Below are 23,964 nucleotides of genomic sequence, written 5' to 3' on the forward strand. Positions count from 1 at the left end.
TATTTTCCTGCCACTCTACCACCATTAAATGGCATATCATAATAATGATAACAACAGTGACAGGTATCCTTGGTTACATTATTGACTAAATATGATCATGGCCATATTTAGTCAATGATGTCTCCCAAGATCCCTGGCTGTTTGTTTACACACAGCAGCCAGTTATTGATTGATGAACTGGCCAATTTTGGTCAAATAGTTACTTGTTCCACAAATATCAAACGGGCTGCTTTTTGGGTTGAACCCACTTTCAACCTGTGCACAAATCACATCCACATATACTTTTATAACAAATCAAGAGTGGTCATTTGGATTTTTGCAAATGCCTATTAATAACCTGTTATCTTTAATTGGTATAAATCAATACATTTGTCTGTACTCTGGCTGTATAAATAACCAAGCATGCACACATTGTAAGCAACAGACACATATAAAAATGAAAACCCATCTGACAAGAAAAAGCTGTAAACACTACAAATTGGAAAACCTCATTACAATACTGAGCAGGTTTAATTATTTTTTATGGACACCGGTAAAATATATAAATTTATGAGCTAAAGAAGAAAGCTATTCAAAAGACAAAGTGCCTTTCCAATCAACTTTTAATTCCTTAGCTTATTCCAGTTTTTTTTTTTTGCAATCATATATCATATAAAAGTGAATGCTGAGATTCTCGGCTGGTATTTGTGTGTTTTCTCAGTTAATATATTGCGATTTTATGTTCACAGTGTATCGACTATATGCTCTGATTTTCAGCAACATAACAGATCTTCGAATTAATTCTTTTGACTTTGTGTTGCTATCAATAATGACCTTAAATGTTACTTGCAGCTTCAGTTTTCACAGTATAGAATTACACATGAAAGAACACGCTGTGTTTCTCTTCAGGCACTGGAGAAACAGTTTTGTTCGAGTTTTGATCCATGGAAGCTTGGTTGCTGAACTGTGAATGTCATTTCTGGCTAAGCTTGTAGCTGTTCTAAGAATATTATTTTACAATCACTATTTCCAATAAGGTTCCTGACAGACAATATTACTACAAATACGTCTGCCTGGCACTGGATCATTTCTGTTGTTAATAACATGGTGATTTCCATCTGGTTAATACTGGCTTTGTTCTGCTCTGTTTTCAGGCAAGCTATCCTTAATGTTAGCAGATGTTCTGATCATCCAAATTAAAACCGGAACCCCTGAAGGTACTATGTAAGATCACAATTTAGAAAATGCTAGCTATTGCTGGCATAATTAAAGTCCATATTTCTTAATATGTAACTCTGAAAAGAAAATGCAAAAAATAACTGGAGGCTATGAAGCCTAAGAATGTTTTCTAATCACTCTGGCTCGGATACAATTTGTATTTGTAATTAACGGTGCATATAAATATTTTATGCACTCTTTATTCAGGCAATATATTCATTTTTGGTTGCTGAGCAGTGATTGTACAATAACTAAGCTCAGTTGGTCTCTATTTTGTTACTGAAAAACACCCAAAAGAAATGAAATTTTCCACTTAGAACTGACATTATTTGGGCACTTCTTCACAAATCTGAGTTATTTGAACTGCATGTCAAAATAATCAGTAGATCCAAAAAAATAGTAAAAAAGGCAACTAAAGTTATACCTTGACTTTTCCCGTAAAAGTCTAACTTGGCCCCACTCTGGCCTACTTCCATGTCCCCTCATTTTGGCAAATAGACTATACACATTGCAAAGGAAATTGCACATTGTGAGGGAAGTGTCTCCAGAGCTTAGTAAATGCGGTCAAACTCTACTGACTTACAATCATATTCAAGCAAAAATGGTGTTCTATTTATTTTCCTTGAACGCATTCTTTTCAAAGTCAAAATTCACCACATTGGCTAAGCTCTGGGAATAATTATCTTGCAAAATGCAATTTCTCTTGAAAAGTGAACAGCCTATTTTGCTTTTAGTAAATCAATCGTATTTCACACAAGAGGCCCAACGAGGGGACATAAGAGTAAGGTTAGGATCGGGCCTAATCTAAAATATGATTTTAGCTACTTATTTCTTTGGATCTACTGATCATTTTGACATTCATTTTAATTTCTTTTGGGTGTTTTTACTGTGACAAAACAGAAACCAACTAAGCTTAGCTATTTTACAATCACTGTAGTAAACCAACCTTTGTTGAGTTCATTGTAATAAACTAACCCCATAGAGTCCACTGACTGATAGAGAAGGTTTGGAGATGAAAGGAGGCTGGGTCAAAAGAAAAGTCAATATGTGCCTGTATTTTGAGATGTACTGGTGATATGCTGTAGATGTGTGACTTTCACTGGCACATGTCATATGCTTAGTTTGTGACAATATGTGAAAACTATTTTTCTTTATTGTGTATAGGTACAAAAATAATGGAATAGATGTATGAACTGGTGTTCCATCTAACAGAAGATAGGAACACCAGCATTTAAATTTGGCCAACAGCTGTGTCATGGTGGAAAAGCTCTGGCTATCAGCTAGGGAATGACAATTAATATCAATACATGTAGTGCCTAATCTATATCTCAATATTTAAACAACTAAGTGACAAGCCAAGATTAAGTACATTTTATTTTAATTTATTTTAATGTAATATACAGTATGTACATTTTAATTTTATCTTTTTATCATGGATTTTCAATATGATAAGTTTATATATTGATCTTAGATTGTACGCTCCTTGAGGGTTAGGGACTGATGTGAATGTACAATATATATGTAAAGCGCTGCGTAAAATTGGCGGCGCTGTATAAGTACCTGAAATAAATAAATAAATTATATATATATATATATATATATATATATATACAGTATTTATAAATGGAGTACTGTGTGTCTGTGTTTTAATGAAATTATATGTATGCATTATACATTATATGATTTCAGTGTTTTTTATATGTATACACACAGATATTACGTATGGTATAAAGTGCTGTGGCCAGGATGGAGTGGTGGGTATATTGTAATAGAGCCACTGTCTCCTAAGTAGAGCTAACCTGCAGCAAAGCAGTGATTAAGACTGGAGGGAGAGTGTGAGCCACTTTGTTGACAGGTAGTAATAGTAACTGGAGCCGGCGGGGAGGGGGGGGTATTTATGTACCATGATGGCCTGGAGCTTCCCTAGTCTCTGATGAAGTCTGTCCTGGAAGTAATGCATAAGGCAAGTGTTTTTTTATCCAGTTGCACATACAGAACAGAGCAGAAAACACGAAAAGTAAGTAGCCTCCTTATCATGCCTTCCATTCACTCAAACTGTTACTTTGGTCTTAACAGGCAAAGTACATGTATGCTTAAAAAATTGGACAACTTGAAGAATATATATTGACAATTTTCTGCCATCACATTTTCTTTTGTAATTGATTCTAATAATCTAATAAGTGAAATTCAATTAAAAGACAACAAAAAGTCAATGTGTTTCTTTTCAGTTACAGTTGTATTTTAAACTTTATTGCATGTAGCATCATTAGCTGGCATTTCACATTAGTCTATCAGCTAAGAGTACTGTTGATTAGAGTCTTTTTTTCCCATTAAAGAATCTGATCAAGTAAAATAATTTTCCTGCTAGCAGTAATAACATTCAAGAGCCATGCTTCCCTTTGTAAAATAGATTGTATTATTTTCATTGTTATCGTCGCTGCTGACCACTGCTAGAAAGTACTTTGTGGAGTGCATTTACTTCACAATTCTACATCTACAAATTTATATATGTTCATATTTGCCATGGATCCCATGGATCTAATAAAATAAATAGTGTAATTATATGCATAATAAGCCATGCAGCTGCCAAGGAGGCCAGCAGCACAGTGGTCTAAGCATTTTTTGGCTACATAAAACTGTAGTGAGATAAAGGGAATTTGCAGGTTTCCTAGTGTGCGCAATGTATGTTGCTGAACAAAAGGTTTGACTTTGCTGCTACTGTGTACAAATTTTTGAAAAGAGTTTGTGGCCCGGAGCTCAGGGCCTTAGCAATGTTTTCCACTCTTACTCAGCTGATTTGTGATTAAATGTCTGACTCAGTAGAAAAAAGGATTAGTGTGCTAGTTTGTGCTGAGAAGCATGCAGCAAGTTATCCAACCTCTTCATGCTTCAGTCCAAAGGTGCAAATATACAAATCTATCTATCTATCCATCCATCCAGTCGTATCCGACCCTTGGCGATTGCATGGACTGTCACTTGTAAGCAACTTTTTCCATGAATTCTCTAAGCAATTATTTTTACAGGGTAGGTTGCCAGGTCTTTCCCCAACCCCTACCATGCAGGAAAAACTAGGACAATTTAGACAGGAGCCAATTAACCTACCAGCATGTCTTTGGAATGTGGGAGGAAACCAGAGTACCTGGAGGAAACCCACACAAGCACAGGGAGAACATGCCAACTCCATGCAGGAGACACCATGGTTGGGATTTGAACCCATGACCCATTTACTGCAAGGCAGACGTGCTAACCACCAAGCTACTGTGCCACCTATATACAAATAGCAAATTGTTTAACTTATTTGGGGCCCAGAGCTAATGCATTATGCACATGAAAACAGCGTTTGGCAAATATATTTGGAATATCATAACATATATAAAGCCTAGAACCTATAAACTATTTATCTGGACATGAGAGTTTTGTACCACTAGAGAAGTTGCCTGCAAAAGAACAGTAGAGAGATTGGGAGCCCCTTACAGACTGAATTGCAGACTTTTTTGCATCATTTTACATGTTACACCTGTATTTAGGCTGTAACATGGTGCAAATGTGACCACCCTCCACAGCAGCTGTCACTCGCAGAGCCTCGCACAGCCTCATCAGTCATTCACAGTGATTTGTGAATGAATGAACTACAAGTCCCTTCTTCCATTGCAGCAGACACACTTGTAGTTGAAACACGAGTATGATGATCACTACCCTGGTAGTTCATTGATATTTCCTCAAGCTCTACAACTAAAAGCCTGTACCTCTGTACAGACATAGAGCTAGAGGAAGAGTCTTCAGAAGCCTAGCATTGCTCTCATGATGGCTGCAGTGCTTTGTAAGTCGATTTGTAAAGAAAATTATAAATGCACATATTTTTTTCTGGTAAATATATATGCATTTATTACTTTTTTTTTTTTTTTTTAAAGTGGAGTTAGACTTATGGTTTTGCTATGGGGACCTATCACGCATAATTATGGCTCTGCTTCAGTCAGTCAGTCAGTAATCTCTTTTGGAAGTGTAGGAGGGACAGGATGTAAGCACACTTTTAAGAAGTTGCTTATGTCAGAATAATATGTTTTGCATGCTGCAGGAAGGAAAATTAATTGTGAAGATACACTATAATGCCAAAAGTATTGGGACACCTGCCTTTACAAGCACTTAAACTTTAATGGCATCCCAGTCTTAGTCCGTAGGGTTGAATATTGAGTTGGCCCACCCTTTGCAGCTATAGCAGCGTCAACCCTTCTGTGAAGGCTGTCCACAAGGTTTAGGAGTGCATCTATGGGAATGTTTGACCATTCTTCCAGAAGTGCATTTGTGAGGTCAGGCACTGATGTTGAACGAGAAGGCCTGGTTCACAGTCTCCGATCTAAATCATCCAAACAGTGTTCTTTCGGGTTGAGGTCAGGACTCTGTGCTGGCCAGTCATGTTCCTCCACCCCAAACTCGCTCATCCATGTCTTTATGGACCTTTCTTTGTGCACTGGTATTGGAACATTAAGGGGCCATCCTCAAACTGTTCCCAAAAAAGTTGGGAGCATGAAATTGTCCAAAATGTGTTGGTATGCTGACGCCTTAAGAGTTTTCTTCACTGGAACTAAGGGGCCAAGCCCAACCCCTGCAAACCAACCCCACACCATAAATCCCCCCTTAACAAAACTTTACACTTGGTACAATGCAGTCAGGCAAGTACCATTCTCCTGGCAACCACCAAACCCAGACACGTCCATCAGATTGCTAGACAGAAAAGTGTGATAGTCATTCCAGGGAGTACGTCCCCACTGCTCTAGAGTCCAATGGCAGCGTGCTTTACACCACTGCATCCTACGCTTTGCATTACACTTGGTGATGTAAGGCTTGGATGCAGCTGCTCAGTCATGGAAACCTATTCCATGCAGCTCTCTACACACTGTTGTTGTGCTAATCTGATGGCCACACTGAGTTTGGAGGTCTTTACCTATTGACTCTGCAAACAATTGGTGACTTCTGCACACTGTGCGCTTCAGTATGTGCTGACACTGCTTTGTCATTTTACATGGCCTACCATTTCATGGCTGAGTTGCTGTTGTTCCTAGATGCTTCCACTTTGTTATAATACCAATAACAGTTGACCGTGGAATATTTAGTAGCAAGGAAATTTCACAGATGGACTTATTGCACAGGTGACAACCTATCACAGTACCACGCTGAATTCACTGTGCTCCTGAGCGCGACTCGTTCTTTCAAAAATGTTTGTAGAAGCAGTCTGCATGCCTAGGTGCATAATTTTATACACCTGTAGCAATGGAGGTGATTGGAACACCGGAATCCAATGATTTGGAGGGGGGTCCCAATACTTTAGGCAATATAGTGTAGCTTGTAATCAATATAAAAGGTCAGATATTCTGTGTAAATTGTATTTCTCTTGGTAAAGATTCTGTTGGTGACACTTTTAGAAAAGCTTTCCAATGTTTCTTTTTACCAGATTGCTGGGGAACCCAGAAACACATTAGGGTTTAACATGGTCTGGGTGCATTATAATGCAGTTAGAGCTAGGGAATTTGCAGAATTTACAGGATACCCAATTTAGTTTCTATTATTTTCTGGTATTAAAAACATTTTAAGAAAGTATTTAAACTGACCAATCCATTGGATGGGAATTGATTTAGAAATGACAATTAGTATCAGTAGACTTTCCCAATAGAAGCCTCACTAAGTAGAGAGTAGTTGTCAGTGGGAGAGCTCCGGTCCAAGTTGACGGTAGTCACATTTCTAAGCTACAGTCATACTGTAAGTGCTCCTGTAAGAGGCACAGAATACAGGCAGACTTTTAAGTAGTTTCCGTGCTACAAAGTGAGGAAATTATATTGTGTAGAAAAGCTTAAACATACTTGTAAATACTCAGAAATTCTGTTTAAACTGTGTTAATAGAGGTAAAGAGCTGCTAGACCTGTCATTGCCACTCACCACGAATGATGTCTCCATTCTTTTTGCCCCCTTCATTCATAAAAGCTGTACCATAGCCATTGCCGTCCCGAGGCAGGTGCGGGGAGTGCGATCCGCACCGGGTGACACCGACCGCACGGAGTGACACCGGACCCGCACCACAAAAAGGTAAGTTGTAAAGCAAGCCGGCGATCCCCCCAGGATGGACCCTATCCATCCTTTGGGGATCATCGGCTTTCTTTACAACTTACCTTTTCTTGGAGCGGGTCTGGTGTCACCCTATATAGGTTGCATGCCAACGATCCTGCGGGGATCGTCGCCATGCAACCTAAACGGGGTGACACCGGACCCGCTCCACAAAAAGGTAAGTTGTAAAGAAAGCCGACAATCCCCGCAGGATGGATCAGATCTGCGAATTGAGCATAATGGATCGGAGTCCAATCCATTATGCTCAATCCGCAGATCCGATCCATTCTGCGGGGATCATCGGAGGGGGTGTCACCAAGTGTTACCGCACCGGGTGACACCAACCCTAGGGACGCCTCTGACCATAGCTTCCCTTTAATGAAAAGCCCTCTTTGAATAGAGGAGATGGACATTTCAGTCATCTGTCCAACCTCCAGTCCTCCTGTCTTGCTTACTAAAGCAATTGAAGAAGCACTTTTTTCAATGGTGTGCTGTGATCACTGGTGGTGGCTTATTAATCATGTAATATACACCCTTCGTAAAGTGAACCCATGTTCATTAACATCAATATGGTTAATGGGAATCTATAATGGCTTTGGTCAATTTCATTATTATTTATGTTTTAAAGTTTATATGTATATCTTTTCGTTTCTCTTTTTCTTTTTCTCCAGTATATGTATAAAATGTGTATTTTACAAATAAACCCTTTAATATTTGATGAAGGATGCACCAAGCACTATAAACTAGCTAAAGGGACAACACATCAGACATCACTGTCCTCATTAAATCTGTGAAGTTAGCCCTTTGATAAAGAATTTGCCATTTCTCTGTCTCATTCAGTTCTGTATGTAACTTTCACCTTCATCCATCTATTTTTATAAACATGCTTTTCTCCACGTGTGATAGATGAAGCCTGAATAAAAGACCACATAATATTTACAAACAAGATTTCACAATTACCTGACTAAAAAAGAAAAAATATTTTTCCCTTTTATATTTTTTGTCATGACCAAAAAAAATAAAATACATACAAAACCATAATACATTGCAATTAACAATAACAAAAGCAAACGCAGTACAAAAGGTCAGGCCTATTTTGAGAAAAAAAGCTTTGGGGTTTATTTAGTTATAGTAGTAGAATTCAATTAGATTATAAGATTGGGTATACCAGGATTAGTACACCCATTGCACTTTACATTTGTTATGTTTGTATAATACAGAGACAAAAATCCCAGGTGGGTGTCAGTGGAGAGAGTAAGGGAGCCCAGCGGACATTTGTTCACTGGTCTCTCCTAGATAGAATGAACCCCGTAGCAACATGCTTATTGTCACTTCCAGTTTCTACACTGTCATTCTCCAGCCACTATTTGCTCCAGTGGAGTACACAAGGTGACATTAGGGGGTTTATTTACTAAAGCTGGAGAGTCCAAAATCAGACTCCCTTCTGCTTAGAAACCAATCAGCTTCTAACCTCAGCTTGTTCAATGAAGCTTTGGCAATGAAACCTGGAAGCTGATTGGTTTCTATGCAGAAGTGAGTCTGATTTTGGACTCTCCAGCTTTAGTAAATAAACCCCTAGGTGTCTAATAGATCCCTGATGTTTCCTTAAAGTGTTACTAAACCTAGGACCCTGCATTCACTATATCTGGTCTCCCACAGTACACAGGACATAGAAATGCAATTATTTTAGTAAATATAAACTGCTAAATACCTTTTCTCATCAGCAGTTAGAGCAGTCTTGTGACTTCTAGCAGTGTTCAGCAGAGCACTGGTTAAAGCTTGTAGAATGTGTTTTCTTTCTGCTCTAGGAGGATGCAAAACCCCTTATCCTCTGTCTGGACAGTGCTGATTGGCCTTGTGCTGACCACATGCACTCTCACAAGAAAAAAAAACCTCTCTAGCAATACACAATAAACTGAGCATGTGCATGTGGCAACGGGTTCAGTCTGTCTTATCAGGTGGACATCTTAACAAGAGAAGGGGCAGAGAAAACAGGACCAAACAGCGTTTTTACACAGTGCAGAGGATTAACCCCTTAGGTTCCACAGTGTCTATAATAAGCATGCTTTGCTGAATATACAGACTGATTTTACTGTTGTGTGTTTAGTAACACTTTAAGCACCTACCAACTGCTCACAATAAATATACTGAGAGCAGGCAACAGTTGCAGACATGATCATGTACATGTACGTGATTGGCCTTCTTCCAGGTTTGGGGTGTGCATGCCCCCTACCAACCTGTGCTGTGATTGGACAGAGCATGAGTTTGGCAGCTGATTTCAGCCAATGATTTAGTCTGAAATCATCTGATTGGCTGTCACCAATCACACACAGAGTTCTGTGATTACAAAACACATCTGGCGATCTGGCCATATAGTAAAGTAAAAGCAGCACATATTACAGACATTACACATTATTAAGCACACAATTAACCCCCTGATTGCCCCTAGATGCTAACCTCTTCCCAACAAGTTTCATTAGTACAGAGACAGTGTACAGCATTAGTCCTGATCACTGTATTAGTGTCACTATTGATGTCAGTGTCAGTTAGTTATTGTACCTCCCAGTCAGCATCAGCTAGTGCCAAATTGCCAGCCATACTATCACATTCCTGCTATAAATCGCTGCTCACTGCCATTACCAGTATAGCATCATAGCTGTCTAGATTCCAGTATGTATACCATAGTTTTAGACGCTATAACTTTCGCACAAATCAATTAATATACACTTATTGGGATTTTTTCTATTTTTTTCATTTATATAATAACAAAAACCAGTGTTGATCAAATACCACCAAAAGAAAACTCTATTTGTGTGAAAAAATGATATACATTTAATTTGGGTACAATGGACAGTTAAAGTAGTGCAGTGCTGAATAGCAATAAATGCTCTGGTCATGAAGGGGGTAAAGCGTTCCAGGGGTCAAGGAATTAAAGAAAACCTGACACCTGCACTATGTTATCATATAGAGGACCTGCCAGCCCATACGTAATAGCAATAAAGTTAAGTAAGAAAAAGTTTAACACTTAATTAAATCATTGGAAAAACACCCCTCAAAAATGTTTAACCATCTCCCGGCCGCCATATAGTAATATGACAGACGCAAGGTGGTACTCTCGTTCTGGGAGGACGTCATGTGACGTCCTCCCATTCTAACCGCTCATGCACGGCTCCTGAAGCGTGCAGCGATCGGCGGTGCGCTGTGTCCCGGACCACCAATCCACGGAAAGAGCCGAAGATGTCGGCTCAGTCATGTGATCAGCTGTGTCCAATAACAGCTGATCACATGTAAACAGGGAAATGCCGGTTATCGGCATTTCTCTCCCCACAAGCTGTCATGAGGAGAGGAGAGCCGGTAATCGGCATTCCTCGGAGGGGACATGTACACTGATCATCAGAGCACTGATGATCAGTGTGCCCTGATGATCAGTGTAGCCCCAGCAGAGCCACCTGTCAGTGTCCATCAGTGCCAGCTCTCAGTGCTAATCCATGCCACCTGCCAGTGCCCATCAGTGCCACATCAACGCCACATATCAGTGCCTACCAGTGCACATCAATGCCACAAATCAGTGCCCATCTGAGCTGCCTTTCAGTGTCACCCATCAGTGCCAGTCAGTGCCACCTATCAATGCCAGTCAGTGCCACCTATCAGTGCTGCCAATCAGTGCTAGTCAGTGGCGCCTATCAGTGTGCATCAGTGCCGCCTATCAGTGCCAGTCAGTGCTGCCTATAAGTGTCACCTAAAAGTGCCAGTCAGTGGCACCTAACAGTGCCAGTCAGTGCCGCCTAACAGTGCCAGTCAGTGCCGCCTATCAGTGCCAGTCAGTGCCACCTATCAGTGCCACCTATCAGTGCCATATATGAGTGCTGCCTTTCACTGCCCATCAGTGATGCCTGTCAATGCCCATCAGTGCCACCTACCAGTGCCCCCTCATCAGTGCCCATCAGTGCCACCTATTAGTGTCCATCAGTGCAGCCTATCATTGCCCATCACTGCAGCCTCATTAGCGTACATCGGTGAAGGAGAAAAATCACTTATTTACAAAATTTTATAACAAAAACTAAGAAAAAAACGTTTTGGTTTTTTTTCAAAATTTTCAGTGGTTTTTGGTTTGTTTAACAAAAAAATTAAAAACCCAGAGGTGATTAAATACCACCAAAATAAAGCTCTGTCTGTCACAAAAAAATGAAAAATTTTTTATATGGGTACAGTGTTGCATGATCGCGCAATTGTCATTCAAAGTGCAACAGCACTGAAAGCTGGAAATTGGCCTGGCAGGAAGGGACTATAAGTGCCCTGTAGGCAAGTGGTTAAAGTTCCCTTGCCCCCACATACATGCATATTTAAAGGTGTGCATCAGGTTCACTTATGTAGAAAAAGTATGATCTTGCCATATACTGTATGTTCAGTTATTGTCCTGCACTCTGGCATGAGAACCACAATTCAAGGCCATCTGCAAATTGATGAGTTGTAAAGGCTATTATCCTCTATGAACAATTTGGGGTGCCATGCTTTTTTGCCATTTCACATGCACACGCAATTTAGAGGTTTAATATGTTTTTATTTATTTCCTTAACCCAACCTCACTTTTTATATTTTACCAAAAAAAAAATGGGTATTATATTGTGTTTGTGTGCACTAAAATTATTTGGAATGTGCATTTTAATGTGTTTGGAAAAGATGCAAAATTGTTCTGGAAGTGAAAAGATCACATGGTCATTTTATTAAACTAGAGAAATTCCTTGTTAGGGTTTACATTAAGGAATCATGCACGTTGGACTCTTTGGCCATCTCTCCTAGACATCTTTCCTCCTGGCAGTGGCATTTTGCCATAAAAAACAATTGATGCTTGTAAAGGTATGCTGCATGTTTAGGCACATTTAGGCCCAATGGGTGCTTGGGCATTAACTAATTTCATTGTGCAGAATAATAATTTAATTTGACCATTGAGATGAATTAACACTTAAGAGTTAACACACCTAGGATTAACAAGTGTTTGCACACATTTACACGCGTCAACTATTTTTTCTACCAAAATGAGTGCTAACAGTGGATTTTTTTTCTGCCTCTAAATGCCCCTGGCTCTAAACTCCTCTAAAGCCCTATGTGTGCATGGACACATAGGCTAACATGCAGGGACATTTAGAGGCAAAAAGAAATGCCAGACACCCATAAGAGCAGCATTAAATATTTCCAGTGTTGATGAGGCCTTATCTATGCTGCCTGTCTTGTTTATCCTTTTTATCCTGTGGACATCCATGCCCTTGCATGGTTTTGTGTAATATTTAATGGCCTACTAACACCTCCTCTGCACTGATAGGATTGAAGCAACTCTTCCACTTGACTTATGGTTATTATGGTAGTCCTGCTGGTCATTCCAATGTTTTTATGTTTCCATATTATCTGCAATACTATTCACTCTTCTTTGTAAAACATAATGCGTACTGTGCTCTAATAGCTTCAATATTTGTAATAAATTAAGTGTGAGACCTCTTTTTGTTTAATCAATGTTTCTCTGATTTTGCACAAACTCTATTTCCAAGTTGCTGATTCTTACTATGTTGTCAATGGGCCATATTCTCTAATTGCCATAAAAGTACTGGAGACCTGTTTTGTAACTAAAAGTTATTTCTATTTTCAGCACACTTCTTGTGTACCTGTTCCTTACATGGGACATACGCCACTGTAAACTAATATCTTCTTCCTGATTTTGTTCTGATCTCATGAAAGGGAGTACCTGGTGATCAGCAGTGAAGGAGGGAACCAGCATGGCATACTCTTTGGTGCTTATGTGATAGACAATTTGCACTTGTATGTGTAAAACAAGTTGTACAGCAGTGTTTCAACATTTGCATACTGTTACCAACGATGCCAGTATATAGTGTCACCAGGGGCGGACTGACAACTCATGGGGCCCCCGGCAATAGGGGATCATGGGGCCCCTGTGTCCTTGCCTAAACTCAAAAAAGCCTATGAAAAAGGTACCAGAGGCATCTCATGGGGCCCCCTACTGACCCCAGGCCCTCGGGCAGTGCCCAAGTTTCCAAATGGTCAGTCCGCCCCTGATTGTCACCCTTCTATGTATTCTAGGCACCTATTAAAGAGCGCACAACAATGGGTATTGCCAGATTCCTTCACCATTGATATCAATAATCTCTATCGATTACTTAAGCACAGTACAGATTTGGTCAGAGCAATCACTCATGTTTTAAGGTATGGTAGGCAGTGAAAATTTCCTCTGCAGAAGGCAGTATGTACCTTTTCTTATTTGAAATAATTTATCTCTTAGACTTAGACTTAAAACTCAAAAGACTATCTGGAGGATTTGGTGTCAAAAGATCTGACACACCAAATCTAGAATATTTTGGAAGCTATATGTTTATACTTTTTTGTCATAATTATGCACATATTCCCTTTTTGCAGTCATTTTCATTTTGCTGGCAAGTTCACTTTCAGTAGTTCTAAGAATTCTGCTTAGTATTCATCTGGAACCCCTACAAGAACATTCTGTGACAGACTGTTGAATGGTGCTGAGACACAGTACATTGTGTCACACAACATATACTGTATTTCTGGAAGGAAACAACAAACATCGCATGACAAAATGAAAAAACATGTTCAAATGTGTTTGATACTAGAAAAAAGTTGAATTATACAAAATAAAATATTAAATTAAAAAATGTAAATAAAACAATGTAACATTAAAATAATTAATTGTACTCAGACAGCATTTTGCATCTTTATGAACATTAGGAAGATGGGGCAAACATGCCTTCACCAACCAGTTACTGGGAAGGAAATGGTTGGCTTTTCCCTTGCATTTGTTATTGTTAGCAGTAGATAAGCCTGGCACTTTGGATGCTTGTACAAGCCATTAATATGATGATCACTTCTACATACTATCGGTCAGCAGTGGGATCTTTTGCCTGTAATCTACCGTGCATTAGTAAACATAAATTGAGAGATATCAAGCAACTTAGTATTTGAAGAAAAAAAGAAAAAATATTTTTTTCTGTAGATCTGTACTGAAATCATAGCAATGGGAACAGGCAGTCCCTCTCTTACATAGGATGAGCTTGCCCATTTGTGTGTGTGAGTTTTGCTTTGTGGCACTTAACACACCAACAATCCAGCTACCAATATTAGTCCAACATTCAACAAAACAATTTGTGCCACTATTGTTAAATTTTATTAGAATAGCATCTAAAAATATCAAGTGCACATCTCTATGGACTGCTTTGTGACCTCTATCTCATAGGTGCATTAGTCCATAAGGCTTTTGTGCTTAGAACTATCAGCAAAGGATGTCTCTGAAGGTCTGATGGTATCTAAACACATCTACATAATGGCAGTATTTGGACCTTTAGTTTCAAGTGAACCTATAGTGAAAATGAATGTATGCTGTTATGGTACATTTTCCGTCCTCCTGCTCCCTTAGATTATAAAAGCTAACATAGTGATATAACTGTCTTTCTTCCAGACATATATGCTTCAGGCTCCCTCTAATGGCAGTCACATGACCATTGATCATGGGATCCCTTTTAAACAGAAGGTTCAGCAGATTCACTAATTGGTCAGCTCAACCTAATTTGCAGTGCTGTATGCATCATCAGCCGAGACCATCTGCCTAATGCCACCTGCCACCTGGTCCTGTGACCACCATCGGATGCAGTCCAGACCATGGATATGGGCAAGAATGTTAAAACAAAACTACACTGCATTTGAGCACCGCAAACCAAAAATGCTATTTACATTTTTAATATTCAAAACAAACTCATCCATCTATGTATCCATGTATCCATCCAACACCCCCTAGCTTTTCTGACCATGGCCATCTTGAGTAAGGGCAGATTTTTCATGTAGCATTTACTTCCTGGAATCCATCTGCCCTTAGCTCAGGCATGCAGTCAGGAGTGTGTGCTTAGCTAAGAAAATCCCTCCTCGCCTCCTGAAGACTAATGGGATGTATAATATCATTTACTTAGGCCTGGAGGATTTAACTGAAGAAATTAAAAAAAAAAGTTTAAAACAAGTAAATATAATATACATTCCTATCTATTTACTAATGCCAACAGCATAAGGATTAAAAATATTCAATGAGAGAGAGATGTTCCAATTTAGATATATTACAACCTCTTTTAAAAAAATAACATGTATGGGAGCTCGAAAGTCACAAAGAGGAAGGGGATTATGAGTCTGCTTTATGAGTATTATGAGTAAGTCTGCTTAGAATGTTTTTCCTTTTTAATACAGTTTTTTTTGTTTCAGTTCAGAAAAAAAAATTACTTTCAAAGAAGATTTTAAAAATGTAAATATAAAAGGAAAATGGTGTATCTTCATTGTCTCCAGCTGCCATCTTTAACTTGAATTGGATTGTTATTGAAAAAATGTGGCAGTTAGAAAACATAATTTGTACTGAGGCTTGCTAGCATTCTGTGCCTAGATTACTTAGCGTCTGGCATATTACCTGAGAGAATACTGAGAAACATCTACCATGTGAATGACTTTTTGGCCTTTTGCCAGTAGACTGTAGAGAGAGGGAAATTATCTTAAGGACAGTTAACGATTTGATTTTACTTCCACCATATTTAACACATTAGTATTTATTAGACTTAAGTATTAATATTTCCTTTAGTTATTTGCACCTGGTAGTCATTTACCTAAGCTAACCCCCTATGACTACGTGCCTTCGCACGAAACGCGTCAGAGAGCGGCTACAGCGGTGTGACATCACGCCGACCGGCGCCAAGAGGGCCCCGGTGGCCATTTGCTAAATCTATGTATGGTCAGTATCTTTCCTGCTCCTGCCTGTATTGTGAGTTCTTTGGGAATAAATACCCCTTGCCATTAAGGTATCACACTATCTGGCCTCCTTTTGTTCTTTGGGCTCCGGTGGGAGCCATTTACGTCTGCAGAGCGGCCTTTTTCATCTATGTGTGGCAACACTATCAAGTGGCGAGGGGCTTTCTGACCAGATCTGACCAGACCCATATGAGGACCCTAGGATTATCTGTTCTGAATGCGCATTTGGATTGCGTATCTGGTGAGTGCGCAATCTTTATACCTTTATCACCCCACCCATGAATCCAGCCATTGGGGTTCTTTGAAGACTCTCTTGGGTTTTGGATCACATTATGGACTATACTTATCATCTATAGTCACCTTTTTATGCACTTTATCAGCACCTTAATATTGGTTTATATGTGTGTGTATATATTAAGTTAGCGCTGCTCCTCCCCCCCTTTTATGTATTCTAGTTAGAAAACATAATTTGTACTGAGGCTTGCTAGCATTCTGTGCCTAGATTACTTAGCGTCTGGCATATTACCTGAGAGAATACTGAGAAACATCTACCATGTGAATGACTTTTTGGCCTTTTGCCAGTAGACTGTAGAGAGAGGGAAATTATCTTAAGGACAGTTAACGATTTGATTTTACTTCCACCATATTTAACACATTAGTATTTATTAGACTTAAGTATTAATATTTCCTTTAGTTATTTGCACCTGGTAGTCATTTACCTAATTGATACTAGAGCCTTTTTGAATGTCCCAGTGGGACATTATGGTTCAAGACCGATCAAAGAAGTAAATTAGTTTTCTAACAGGTTTAAAGAATACATATCATTGAAATATTTACTGAAGTACTGCTTCAGAACATATGTAAATTGTTTTATTCATATGAAGCAGCTCTTATTATAGAACTTTAGCAATAAACCAACAGAATTGCTATTACCCTTTTATCCATATAGCAAGAGTTTATGGTATGCAAAGAAAAGGCAATTATCCTGGTGGAATAAGTTATTTGAAGCTAATTTACTGATTATCTCTCTTGTTTTAGAGAAAATACCACTCCATGGATCATTTGTATCATTTTAGCAGAATTAGAAAGCAACTAAGACTTCTGTTTATATAATTTTTTTGAAAACAGGTTCTCAGATGAAGAAACCAGCAAACGCACATGAAATCAACATGTCAAGGTTCATGGTGTGTAAAGGATGGTCCTCTTCCAATTTATTGGACTACAAATGTTGTAAAAAATATGGCAATCACTAAACTGAAAGCAAGAATACCTGGAGGCTGCGTCATGCCTCATTAAAGGTTCACAAGGAAAACTGACAGACGTTCTAACCCTAAACCACTCTTTTTCAAACCTAAAAATATTGTCTGCATTTGAACTTTGATCATTTATTATGATCTGATATAGTGGATATCATCAGCTCTTTGGCAGACATAATTGGATCAGCTCCAGGCAAAATACAATGCTATGAGTACTTATGATCATCACTTTCATGACCAGAGGAATTCTGGAAAAAACATGTTTTATTTCCACATCATTATAGTGTTTGCACTACTGACCTCAGAAATTAGGAAAGGCAGATTTGTAGAAGAATGCAGGGATAAGGAACAAATGCTATCAGCTCTGAGTCTGGCATCATGAGCAGTTTGGTCTGCATGACCATACTTATATATTAAATATATACATCCTTAAAAAAGACACTTGTCTATCTCGTGCAACCCTAGACAAAAAAAAAATAGATTTAAACCCTGCAACCTTAGAAGCATAAACCCTGCCTTATATACCTGCATATATGTTTAATCCTATGTACACCCATGGGTATAGGAAAGCACATGGGAGCGGTGGTGCCCATTTGAAAATAGGTCCGTTCTCCATTTACAATAGGAAATTTATATCTGAATATGTATAGAACATAAAACGGGCATAGACCACCTCCATGATTAGGACCCTTCTGGGGCAAAATGCATTAGAGGAGGAGAAGCAGCAATGGCAGCAGGATCTGGTAGGGTTGGCATCATGTGTGCCATGTGTATATTGGACATTGTGGAATAAACTTATTAAAAAAAAGTAATATGGTGGTAATCAGCTTCTTTTTATTGTCACAGAACCATGTTCTAAATGAAAAGAGGCATAAAGCAATTGCTATGTTGTGTTTTACATCCTTTTTTTAAAATGTACAACTTCTCTACTATAGGCAGCATGAAAATAGTGGCTTTCAAAAGTACTTATATTGTTTGGACATGTTTTCCAAAGTTTAAATGTAGCTGAAAATTGCCGAATTTACAGTATATAAACATGTAACGTTGGTAGTTGGCAATGGATTTTGATGAGATTGTAATTACTAGCTCACATTATTAAGTAACTGCATCCTGCTAATGTGTCTCCTGATGGTGAAATGTGTTTAGTGTATGTGCTTTAAAAGATCACGTTCACAGTGCTATTCACTTGCTAAAGAATGGCTTTCAGAAGACAGAATGAAATGTCACCATTACATTAAAGAACCTTAATGAGCCAGTAATGCTGTTATAATTGCCACATTGTGGCTTTTGTTAAAGGAACTGTAATTCCTGCACTATGAGCTAAAAAAATGTATGTGATGGCAGTATCTTTTATCAGAGACAATTCTATTTTCTCAGAAGTTAATAAAAATAAGCTTCCTTGAAAGTACTAGGACACACAAGGCATTGAGTAAGGCTAGGGATGGGCAAGAGTTGTTTATAATCACTTACTTTAAAGGGTAACTCCACTTCGTGGAAAAAAAATTTAGCAAATGAAGAAAAGATAATATAGCATTTACAAATACTTCTCGCCATATTGTAATGTAATGTTATCAAAAATTACCTTTTTGTTTCAATTTGCAGTACAGTAATTTTTTTGTAAAATTCAATGCAATATGGTAACGTGAAGGCGTTCTGTACACTGCTGGTCATTTTCTGCTTGTGTGGCTCATTCATTTCCCAGACATCTGCACACAGATTTTAGGGATATTCTTCAACAGAAATTGAACCCTTTGAGGACCGTAAGATTTTGGAATGCCAAAAGAATCAATGTTTTTGTTTTTAAAGTTCGTACACTTCAGTTGCTGTAACTAAGCCATTTCATGAAAATAATTGGCAAAAAGCTAGATCCATTTGTTGTTTGTTGATAAGAACTAATATTTTGACTTAAACCAAAAAAAAAAAAAGAGTTTTAAGTTCTTAATCAGATGATACAGGCAATTAAAAACATGGGACAAATACGTCCCTTGGTCCTCAAAGGGTTAACTTTTTAAATCGATAAGAGTTAATTACTTCTAAAGGAATGCAGACACTTCAAATGTTCTCATTAGAAACTGAGAGTACACCAGCAGATCATAATGAACTAGACCCTTCCCTTCAGAATCACTCTGCACTGGACATGTTCAAACAAACAGTTATTTCTTCAGAGCAGAAACAGGTAGGAGTCTTCAAAAGAAGTTAAAATCCTGCAATGTACATTGATTATCTAAAAATACCTGTAAACCTAGAGTCAGTATAAAAAACCTATTACTTTCACTTTTTCTCATTTTCTCCTGAATCTCACTTTTCCCCCACGTGGTGACCAGCAACAGGGACTGTAGTGTACCCACGTTGTTGCTATTGCTCTATTGCTATTGCTATTGCAGTGTCTCACTACCAGTTCATTGTCTCTTCTGTTCCTATTCTTCAAATAATGTGCCTTAGCTTTTTACCTAAAAAGAGGAAGGTAAGCATAAAGGACTGTCTGTTTAAACAGGAGGGTTTTGAAGGCAAAAGTTTGGCGCAGTTTTGATGTTCATTGCTCACAGCAACACAGTCAAGAAAACAAAATGACCCTTTATGATTTTTACTTTTTTAAATGCAGACTCGATGATAGGTGAATAGGTGACATTTACAAGAAAACTATGACTGAATCCATATTTCATCCTTATTTATTATGAGGTCTGCTATGTTTTGTTAAAAAGAGCACGCAAACTTTGCTACTGCAACTTTTAAAAAAATGCCCCAGGCTGAAGTTATATTAGCAATAAAAATGCTACCTGCCTGATAAACACTTGGTGATTTTATGTCAAATAGCTTTTCAGAGTTCTTATCCATTTCACCATTTCTCTACCAAGGTGCTACCTTGGTGTGTCATGTCAGTTTCTCAGGGGTGCCACACATTGTCTGGTATTTTATTCAGCATCAGGTGCTTTGAACCTTATATAAAGGTATCATTTCAGATTAACATACAGCTTTACTGAACTGTAAGGAAGTATGTTTGTCAAAAAAGTAACACATATTCCCAGCATGACTTTAGCAAAGCCTATCCCAGCAAACATTCCAAATAATGAAATTTCTAAATTCCTTTTTTAACTCTAAACACTCCAGAGCCTTCTACACATATTTGCACATTGCTTAAATTAAACATGAAACTGCAGCTGGTAGGGAGGTTGATGTCAGTTTTAAAGGACAAGAGATGAAATGTAGCCAACCTCTGGGGTTCTCCTCTACCTAGCCCTTGTGCTCTTTCCCATTTATCCTTTCTTCACTTCTCTTTCCATTTCTGGTGTCTTTCCTACAATTCTTCACTGCCGATCTTTCTTCTATTAAAAAGAATGGAAATTGCTGTTAAAAGTACACTAACATATGGTTATATTAGATTTTATTGATTGGTTTATTTCTATTTTAATCAGAGACCTATAATAATGCATTGGGGGTTATTTACTAAACCTGGAGAATGCAAAATCTGGTGCAACTCTGTATAGAAACCAATCAGCTTCTAATTTTTATTGCCAAGCTTAACTGAACGTTACAAGTTGATTAGCTACCATGCACAGGTGCACCAGATTCTGAGTGCTCAAATTTTAGTAATTCTTCTTCATTGTTTGCAGAACTTAAAATGATTTAAAAATGATTATTAGTTTTAATTTAGGCCATATGCAGCACCAACAGATTTCACAGAGCTTTACAATTTAAAGAGAAACAGTACAATTACAATACAATTCGACACAAGAAGGTTAGGAGGACCCTTCTTGTGAGACTTTACAATCTAAAAGGAAGGGGCAAGTGATACAAATGGTAATGACTGTGTGGAAAAGATAAAAGTTCATTTAAGAGGTAGAACAATCTTCCCTGAAGAGATTGGTTTTCAGGGAACAACAGACAGAGTAAGAGATTGCAAAACAGATTGAGGTATAGAGGTACAGAGCATAAAAGAGGCTCCAGAGAAGTCCTACAGGCAAGCATGGGAAGATGTGACAAGCAAGCAGGAGATCCTAGAAGTGAAAAGGGCTGTTTGGATGATATTTTCAGATATGTATTTTGTGTTGTTAGGATTTCGAATTATATTCATTTGACAAGCAGAAGCCAGTGGAGGGAATGGCGGAGAGGGGTGGTGGACGCTGAGTGGTTGATAAGGGGTGATTCATGATAGAGGTGAAAGATAACAAGAGAGTAAATAAGTAAGCTTGGTAGTGTCATTGGTTGAAAAAATTATGGCTGGAGCAGGGGCGGACTGACCATTTGGAAACTCGGGCACTGCCCAAGGGCCTGGGGTCAGTAGCGGGCCCCATGAGATGCCCCTGGTACCTTTTTCATAAGCTTTTTTGAGTTTAGGCAAGGACTCAGGGGCCCCATGATCCCCTATTGCCCGGGGGCCCCATGAGTTGTCAGTCCGCCCGTGGGCTGGAGTTAGACTTTAAGACATGTATTTACTGTATAAATGTTTTCCCAACTGAATTCCTTTAGAAATGTGTGAATTATGTGTGAAAAAAGTAAACTCCTAAAAGTTTTATGAAATGGACATACACATATTAACGTTACAAGTGTCTATCAGAGATTGAGAGGAAATATGTATATTTATATTCAGGAATTCTATTTTCTAACATAAAATTTAGTTAATAATCCAATAGCAGAAAACTAACAAAGTACGATCAAGTCTAAAATGGCTACCATTACAAAACTGAACTCCATATAACAGAATTATAAGGAAGTTATTGTATTTTCTGTTACTGTATTTTCTATGCATGGATATTTTTTGCATATACTGTATATTTACTAATGTTGAGAGCAGCTAATTATTTGGCTTACTGTTTCTTTGAGGTATACCTGTACTAGAGAAAACCTCTAACAAGTGATGCTGTAATTTAAGTCATGAAGTCCAAGAGCGGGCCTGTATTAATGAAAACGTCTCCAATAGGTATGTTAGGCCCCAAACACTGCATTGTAAGATGGGAGAGGGATGCGCCTCTTCTTCTGCTACCCACAGAGGTTGTGGAATCTAAAGATGACCATACACATGTAGATTTCTTTTGTGCAGCCTGTGGGTGTAACAAAAAATGCTTACAGATTTCTCCATCCACGCTAAACACCACATATGAATAAATTTCCTTCTGCTGTTACGATATTTTGAAAGCTGGCCATGCCTGCTGTCAAAATACTTAAACAGCAGCTGCGTCTGACTGGATTCAGCCCCTGTTTGGCCACCAAATTTCCATTTGGCTCCTTTGGTCTTTTAATCAATGTATGTTGGGTCTAGCAACTTTTATTAGGAACTGGCTGAAAATCATACAGTGTGTGACCAGTTTTAATCAACTGCACTTGTACTTTACTTTGTTATTTTGTTACACTGCTTAATGTCATGCCTATTTGGACAAAATGTTACTTTGCTGTAGATAACACTTTTGGAAGAAATCAGCAATCTGCGTGAGATGAACAGTAAATTGTAATTGCCTTGTTTCGACTGAATTAGCTCTCTGCCATTCCGTGTCTCTGTAGTATCATACAGCTGAATCCCTCTCATGATTTCCCATTTCCTAAAAGCAAATTTACCTAAATATGTCCTCCCCTTGAAGGAAAGGAATAGGGAATGTGGGATTTGTTGTGTCATCAATGTACCTGATAACAGGGTTCAGCATCACAAGTTCATGCCAATTAGAAAGTGTTCATTGGTACATTTAGCATCTCTTGTGTACGTGGATTGTTTGTGTAATAGTTTGTTTTTCTCTGCAGTTCTTTAGAGGCCCAATAAAACATAAGATTAAAGCAAACATTTGCTGATGTCTTAATCATGTCTGCTTATGTTTTTGATTCCTTTGTCAATATGTATTATGTGTCCAGGGCCCTGTTATCTGCATAGCTGACATTTTTGAAAACATGCAATGTTTGCATAACAGAAGAAAGGCATACATACAGATTTCTGACTGGCTTAAAAGACTGTATAAATATTTTTTTTACGTTTTTATGACTAATATTGATGAAATTACGGTAGGTTCATACGCAGTAGCATTGCACTTAAGAAATCATTTGTATATACAGGGTTTTTTTTCCAATGCTTACTTCAAATCCTATCGTTTGTCAAATTCCTAGACATCCTGGCATACCAAGACATCATCTATTTTTTGTAACTAATATTCATAGCAGTATTGTTTAAATACATACAGTCATGGCCGAAATTGTTGGCACCCTTGATATTTCTCCAGGAAATCATGTATTTCTCACGAAACGTATTGCATTAACACATGTTTTGCTATACACATGTTTATTCCCTTTGTGTGTATTGGGACAAAACAAAAAAAGGGAGGAAAGAAAGCAAATTCGACATAATGTCACACAAACCTCCAAAAATGGGCTGGACAAAAGTATTGGCACCCTTTCACAACTGCGGATAAATAAGAATGTTACAAGCATGTGATGCTCCTGTAAACTCACCTGGGGCAAGTAACAGGTGTGGGCAATATAGAAATCACACCTGAAAGCAGATAAAAAGGAGAGACGTTCACTTAACCTTTGCATTGTGTGTCTGTCTGTGCCACACTAAGCATGGACAACAGAAAGAGGAGACGAGAACTGTCTGAGGACCTGAGAACCAAAATTGTGGCAAAATATCAACAAT

The 23,964-nt window shown here is 38.4% G+C and overlaps 1 protein-coding gene across 2 annotated transcripts in view; it reads left to right on the forward strand.

The window, feature by feature from the left end:
* Positions 1 to 23,964, forward strand: part of HS3ST5 (heparan sulfate-glucosamine 3-sulfotransferase 5) — a 392,973-nt gene that overhangs the window by 225,289 nt on the left and 143,720 nt on the right. The gene's annotated exons all lie outside the window — the stretch shown is intronic.

This window comes from Staurois parvus, unplaced genomic scaffold (assembly GCF_062004578.1).
Source record: "Staurois parvus isolate SC_StPar_1 unplaced genomic scaffold, SC_StPar_1.0 ptg000314l, whole genome shotgun sequence".
Lineage (NCBI taxonomy): Eukaryota > Metazoa > Chordata > Amphibia > Anura > Ranidae > Staurois > Staurois parvus.